Source organism: Myotis davidii, unplaced genomic scaffold (genome assembly GCF_000327345.1).
Source record: "Myotis davidii unplaced genomic scaffold, ASM32734v1 scaffold142, whole genome shotgun sequence".
Lineage (NCBI taxonomy): Eukaryota > Metazoa > Chordata > Mammalia > Chiroptera > Vespertilionidae > Myotis > Myotis davidii.
Genome location: NW_006294400.1, coordinates 218,695 through 225,328, shown reverse-complemented (window position 1 = coordinate 225,328; position 6,634 = coordinate 218,695).

The window sequence follows — 6,634 nt, the reverse complement described above, 5'->3', positions numbered from 1 at the left end:
TCTTCTCCAGAGCAGCATCCTCTGAGCACATCGTACAAGAAGCCCCCACCATTCTCCATCACTTTATACTCCTTATCACAAGATGGGATCGTACTGTTTATTGTCTGGCTTTCTCTTCTATCCTTAAGGGCAGGGACTTTGAAGCCTTCTTCACCATGGAGTGACCAGCTCCTGACACAGTACCTAAAACATCGTGGGAACTTGGTAAGTGGGTGGGCGGATGGATGGATGGATGGGTGGACGGACGGACGGTTGGCTACCTCTGTGTTTGGGAGGAAAAGATCCCCAGGACCGCAGAACAGAGGATCTCTTTGGATCCTCCCAGAGCAGCATCCCAAGAGAAGCCCACTTCGACCCCAGCTCCGTGGGGTCAGAGGCCAGGCCCAGCCCATTGGGTTGCCAACGCTCAGAGTCTCTTGACAAGAGGAAGCAGAGGACAGAAGGGCAGGAAATGGCTGGGGCGGGCAGTCACACCCAGGCCGGGGTGAGAGGAAAAGGACACAGATGGACCAGCCACGGGGGTGGGGGTGACAGGATGACAGGATGCGGCAGAGGGCTCAGCACTTCCTTTGCACGGAGGATGGACTTGACAGTTTTACCCTCTGTCCCCGGTGCAGGACCCTCCTTTCTGCCCCCAACCACCTGGGCCCAGCACCCAGAGGACACTCACAAAATGTGTGTTGGTTCACTGTGGGCATGAATGAATGAATGAATGAATGAATGCTTTCATCAGCCATTCCTGACCTGTCCAACAGTCAAGAAGAGTGACCAGTCCAGGGGATTTTGACATAAAAGTGCAGAGCAAAGCTTCCTTGCTGTTTCAAGGAGAATATTAACAATAACCATGGCTATTATTACAGCTGGCATTACTGAGCAATCACTACATGCCCGGTGCTCAATAGCTCTGCATCGTTCCCCCGTTATCTGAGCGACTCCTTGCCACTCTCTACGAAGGTGCTGACAGCTTCATTTTACAGATGAGAAAACTGAGGCTCAAGAAGAGCCTTGCTCCTGGTCACCCAGCGAGCTGGTGACAGAGTTGAGATTCCAATCACAGCCTTTCCAGTCTGTAAACTCTGCTGTTCGATGCACATGGTCAGGCTGATGGCAAGATGTCTTATCACGCATCCATCCATCCATTCATTGACCCATTCCTTCCTGCCACAGCAATGACAAGAACCCGCCCTGGGCTGGGCACTAGCAACCACCATGCATGAGAGCAGCGCAGCCCCTGTGACCCGGGACTCCTCATCGGGAGGGCAGCGCTCCACCCAATAATCAATTCCTCCTGGCAAGTGCTGGGAAGGACGGAGCTGGGGGCACCGCTAGCATATGCCGGGGACCTGAGGAAAGGCTCCATGTGCAGACCGCACGGTGGGAGGCAGCGCCGCCGGCAGGGGGCCGTGGACGGGAGGCAGACAGTCCAGGACTGCAGAATGAACGAAAGCAAATAAGTCAGCCCGGCCGGTGTGGCCCAGTGGCTGAGCATTGATCTATGAACCAGGAGGTCACGGTTCGATTCCCGGTCAGGGCACATGCCCGGGTTGCGGGCTCGATCCCCAGTGTGGGGTGTGCAGGAGGCAGCCGATCAAAGGTTTTCTCTCATCATTGATGTTTCTGTCTTTCTCTCCCTTCCTCTCTGAAATCAATAAAAACATATTTTAAAAAGAAAAGAAAAGAGTCATAATCCGGATCTGATCTCCCCGAGGCCTTCCCCTCCATAGGCACCTTGCGCGGACGATTATTTACACTTCACCATACAGGGAGGCACAGGTGCCCTTGGCAGCCCGTTACTAGTCTAATTGGGGAGAGCGGCTCGCCCAGCTGCGGAGAGGCAGAGCCAGGGCCTGTCTGATGTGGGGTCTCGGCTCCTGACCCTGAACCCCGTGTCTGCAGAAGAGACCCTCCTACTCAGTGGCTGGGTCTGAGCTGGACGCGCGGGGACATGGTACCCACGGGAGGTCACGTTCCTCCTCCCGTGTCACCCACCAGCTCTCCTGGGGCCGGAAAGGGCTTTGGATCCTGAGGGAATATCTAGGAAGGGAACATGTCTGAGCTCTAATCGGCCGGAGCTGCATGAGGAGGAGCAAAAACACCCACAAAGACGGCTTCCGACCAGCATCTGGGAGCCCGAGCGGGGCAAGGTGGGCCTGGCCTCCTGCGTGAGGGGGGGGGGGGGGGAGTTTTGGGGGAGGGGGGGGGGGCCGCAGGGGCTGCCATGCTCCATGGAGGCAGCAGCGGGGTGGGGCTGCAAGGCCCCGGATGTCACCCTCTTCTCCTTATAGGCCCCAACCCCAAAGACAAGGCTGCTTTCCTGATTTCTCTCTGAAGGCAGAGCAGGGCCCCGAGATCCTCCTTAGCCCGGGGTGTGGGCCCCCAGAGGCTGGGCTGGGGGTTGCGTCTCTCCATGCTTCCCCTTACCACCTACAGGACAAAGGGCATGGGATGGAGGCCCCCACAAAGCAGCCAGGTAGCCCCAGCTGGTCCCTGCATCCCTTGGGAACGTGTAAGGGACTCACTCACCTGTGGTACCAAGGATGGCAGCGCCCTGGGCTGGCGCCTCCCCAGAGGAACTCCCCAAAGGCTTCCTGGCAGAGGTGCTGGCTGTTGCCCAGTAAGCATCCTGCCGTCTCCCCTTTAGCAACAGAACTAAACTCCCTTCCTGAGTTTTAATAAGGCGCACCTCTGCTAGGCTAAATACTACATTTCCCAGTCTCCCTTGCAGCTAGCGTGTCCATGTGATCAGTTCTGACCAATGGGACACGAGAGAGGCGACCCATGCATTTTCCATGAAAAGGAAGCACTGGTTTCCACCTCCTTGTCCCCCAAAGCACATGGGGAAGGACGGGCAGGGGGAGGTGGTGTCCATCGACCTTGTGGATGGCGGCAGTCCCTCACGGGATGGGAGAGGCACAAGGAGCCCAGGCCCCGGATTCGCTCCCAAAGCAGAGCCCCCTAGACTGAAACATGAAGGCGACCGGCCAGCCCGCCTCTCTCTGACTGCTGTTCCCTGGGATCTGCTGGAGAAGCCGGGCTGTGTCCTAAGGAGACACTGGGCTCCGACAGGGACGTCGGTGGTTAGCTCGGAAGTGGAGAAGTCAAGGCCTGAACCCAGGTCTGGGAGCAGTTGACCCAGAGCCAGGGCTGCACACCTTGTGCACACTCAGCAGATGCTCAGTATGGGACCTGGGGGCAGGTGGATGAATAAATGAACGGCAGCCCAGGGCTTTCTAGGGAAGATCTCACCCTGGAAAAGCTGATTGCTTCTGGGCCCTACATGCCACTTGCTTTTCCTGTAGGAGGACTCAGGAGACCCAGCGGCCATTGAACCTGCTGATGACCCTGAGCCCTCATTTCCCCTCTGTGTTTCCCTGGGGTCCCTCTCCCCATCCCCATCCCCATTCCAGGCTCTGCTGCCCGGTACCCGTGGGTCCCCGGCCACTGCCCCGTGGTGGAGGGCAGCATGCTTCTCTGTGGGCCTCTGCCAGCATCTCCCAGCTCCTTCTTGAGCCTGGCTCCGAGTCCTAGGGCTTTGCCTGTCAGCTCTCTGAGCCTCAGTGTCCTTATCTGTGAAATGGGAATAGCAGTCCAAGTAAGGATATTTCTCATGGGACTGTCATGTTAATTGCATACATTTATATATATAAAGCGACTAGAATAGAGCCTGTCTCAGGAAGTGTTTAGTTCATTCTATGGGAATTATGGTTATTGATTGTCAGTTACCAGTAATATTATTATTAATCATAATAATGAAGGGATAATGGGCATTTACAGATGACGACAAGAGAAAGAAACACATTTGAATGTCAAGAAATGGCAGTTCTGATGAAAGACCGAGGACTGGGGGGGCTTGGTCAGGTGCCCCGGGCGCCTCTCCAGGGTCTGTGGGTTCCCGGTCTGGGCGGCTTCACCTGTTAATTTTTCCCATTGTCCCCACTTGGGCTGGCTGGCCAGCAGTTAGAAGTCTCAGCATTGAAAAAGCTCTCAAAGTTGCCTCAGCCAATCCTTTTCCTTAGTCACAGGCCTGTACGCGTGCACACACACACACACACACACACACACACACACACACTCTGCCTGTCCTTGAACCCCTCCCCACGTGGGGCGATCACTGCCTACTATGCCGTCCTATTAGATGGTTTATCTTACTGATCTCTCTGGGTGGCCTCCCCTGGTTTTGCCTTCTGGGTCGGTCCTCCCAGAACAAGTCCGCACTCTCTGTCTCAGCTGCCCCTCTGCACCAAGAGCAGTGGCACTAACTCCCCTCCTCCCCACCTGATGCCTCCCCCTGCCTCGATCCCCCTCCTGGAAGAGGAAAGCATGAGGCTGCGTGTGCACAGAGCTCGGGCTCAGGAAAAGCACGTGACCCACCCTGCAGATCAGCCCAGGGAGCCCATGGGCCTGCAGTGCCGCCCGCCCCCCACCAGCCCTGGCTCTCTGCTCTTGCCGGCCCCTTCCCTTCTGTAGCAGAACTGTGGCCAGAGGAAAGGCCAAGATTTGCCGGAAGCAAATACATCAAGCCCTGCTACCAAACACATCATTGGCAGCTGACTCCAAAGATACGGGGGAGAAGGGGCCTCTTGATGAGATCTCTTTGGGGTCTGCTGCCTAACTTTGTTGCACAGCTTCGCTTGAAGACCCTGTGGGGACTGTAGTGTCTTTGGTTTCTCCAAGCCCTGCACAAGCTGGTGTATCAGCTCGCGCCTCTGGATGTGCTCACACGAGCCTCGCCACGCACCCTCCTCAGGTCAGTGGAGCTGCAGACCGAGTTCCTCTTGCAGCCTCCTCATTCCCAGCGCCACGTCCCGCTGCAAGTCCCTTTGCCTCTGCAGGCCTCAGTTTCTCCATCTGTAAAATGGGGACAATAATCATCTCTACTTCTCAGGGGTTTTGTGAGTGTACCAAGCCTCAGATCCAGTTCCAGGCACACAGTAGGTGTTTAATCAGTGTTAGACATGATTGGCTCTCAGCTGGAAGATGAACTTGGTGCACTGGGAATATCTGCCAGAATTGGGGGATTATTTGTGAGAAGGGCTTGGTCTAGACACAGTTCTGTCTCCTGGGTCAGCGAGTCTCCAGTTTCGTGAGCTTGAGATGTATCCACGGGAGTTATCTTTGAGGCCAAATGAATCTCTCCAAACCCCTCCAAATGCAGAGAGCCCGAGTCAGTGGATCTGGAGAGCCCCAGGAACCTGCAGTTTAACAACCTCTACTGAGCCCCACCGCACCCTGAGAATAGGTGTTGCGGCTCAATGCGCTGACTGCTCTGTGCCCGCCCTGTGCTGAGTGCTGGAAGGCTGTGCCATAGAAGACAGAACTGCGCCGCCCCAGGCAGCTCACCACCTAACGGGTGTTCCCTCCAGGTCAGGAGAAGCTTGCGATCTGGAATGAGCAAGGACAGCTGTGGGAATTAATAGGTCAGAAGAGACCTTCTTCCTGGTTCTGTGTGGTTGTTGCCGCAAACAGAGGGCTGGAGCGTTGGGGCAGGAAGGCCTTGGGAGGGAGGGCACAGGCTGGGCTGGAGTTAAAGGCTGGAGCCCTGGAGGGACAGGTGCGAGGTGGTGAGGAGATGAGGATGCCGTTCCAGGCGCTGCCTGTGGAGCGGATCTGGGCTCTGCCCAGCGCTGCCCTTTCTGGCTGTGTCCGGTGGCTTCCCTTTCCTAAGCTCTGCCTCCCCCTCTCCGAAGGTCACCCCCCTACAGGGGTGATTGACCAAAAGCTAAGGAAGCCTTAGCTCCAGGGACTCGCAGCAAGGCCCCGGGCTTAACTGTGTATCCCTAACTTTGCATTTTTTTTCGTACGGAGGGTCCCCAAGATTGTAAGAGCTTCAGCCCCACCCCAAAACCTGGATCTGCCCAGGCCCACTAACACAGCTGTTGCAAGACTTGGTGAGAAGACAGGAAACCTGCGTCTGAAAACAGAAGCCTCCTGAGCTCCGAGCCTGGGAAGAACAGCACACCTGGACGGTGGCGAAGTCTGTCTCCGGAGAGCCGGAGAGCCGGAGAGCCGGAGAGCCGGAGAGCCGGAGAGCCGGAGAGCCGGAGAGCAGAGCCCACTCCTGTTCTGACAGCCGCTGTCCCCAGGACCTCAGCCCCGACAGGAAGCAGGGAGGAGCAGGCTGAAAGGAGAATGGAGGATGTGGGGGAAGGAAAGCAGCAGCAGAGAGCCTGGGAGGACGGAGGGAAGGCAGGAAGCAGGCGATGAGCTGGAGCCTCAGGCAGGCTCCTCTGGCTGCCATATGTACTACCCTCTGAAGGGCCAGGCTGGTGAGAAGCCAGCCAGAAATAAGGGCCCAGGGCAGAGACCTTGGGGTTGACTTGGCTTTGATAATGACCTTCAAATGTCTATATCCGGGGAGGATACAGGTTATCCAGGACCCACAGTTGAAAGGGGGGGTGGGGGGATACTGGGGCCTGGGCATGTTCCCCTCAAGGTGAGGAGAGGACATACCCTCAAGCCCCACTCTGTGCCAGGTCCATCTCACTCAGTCCTCACATCCACCTCCGTCCAGTCCTCACTCGGCTGGTCTCCATGCTGCAGAGGAGGACGTGGCAGCTCAGAGAGGGCTAGGCCGTGGCCCAGGGGCACACAGCAGGGGAGAATGCAACCGGGACTGGGCCACAGCTAACGCACA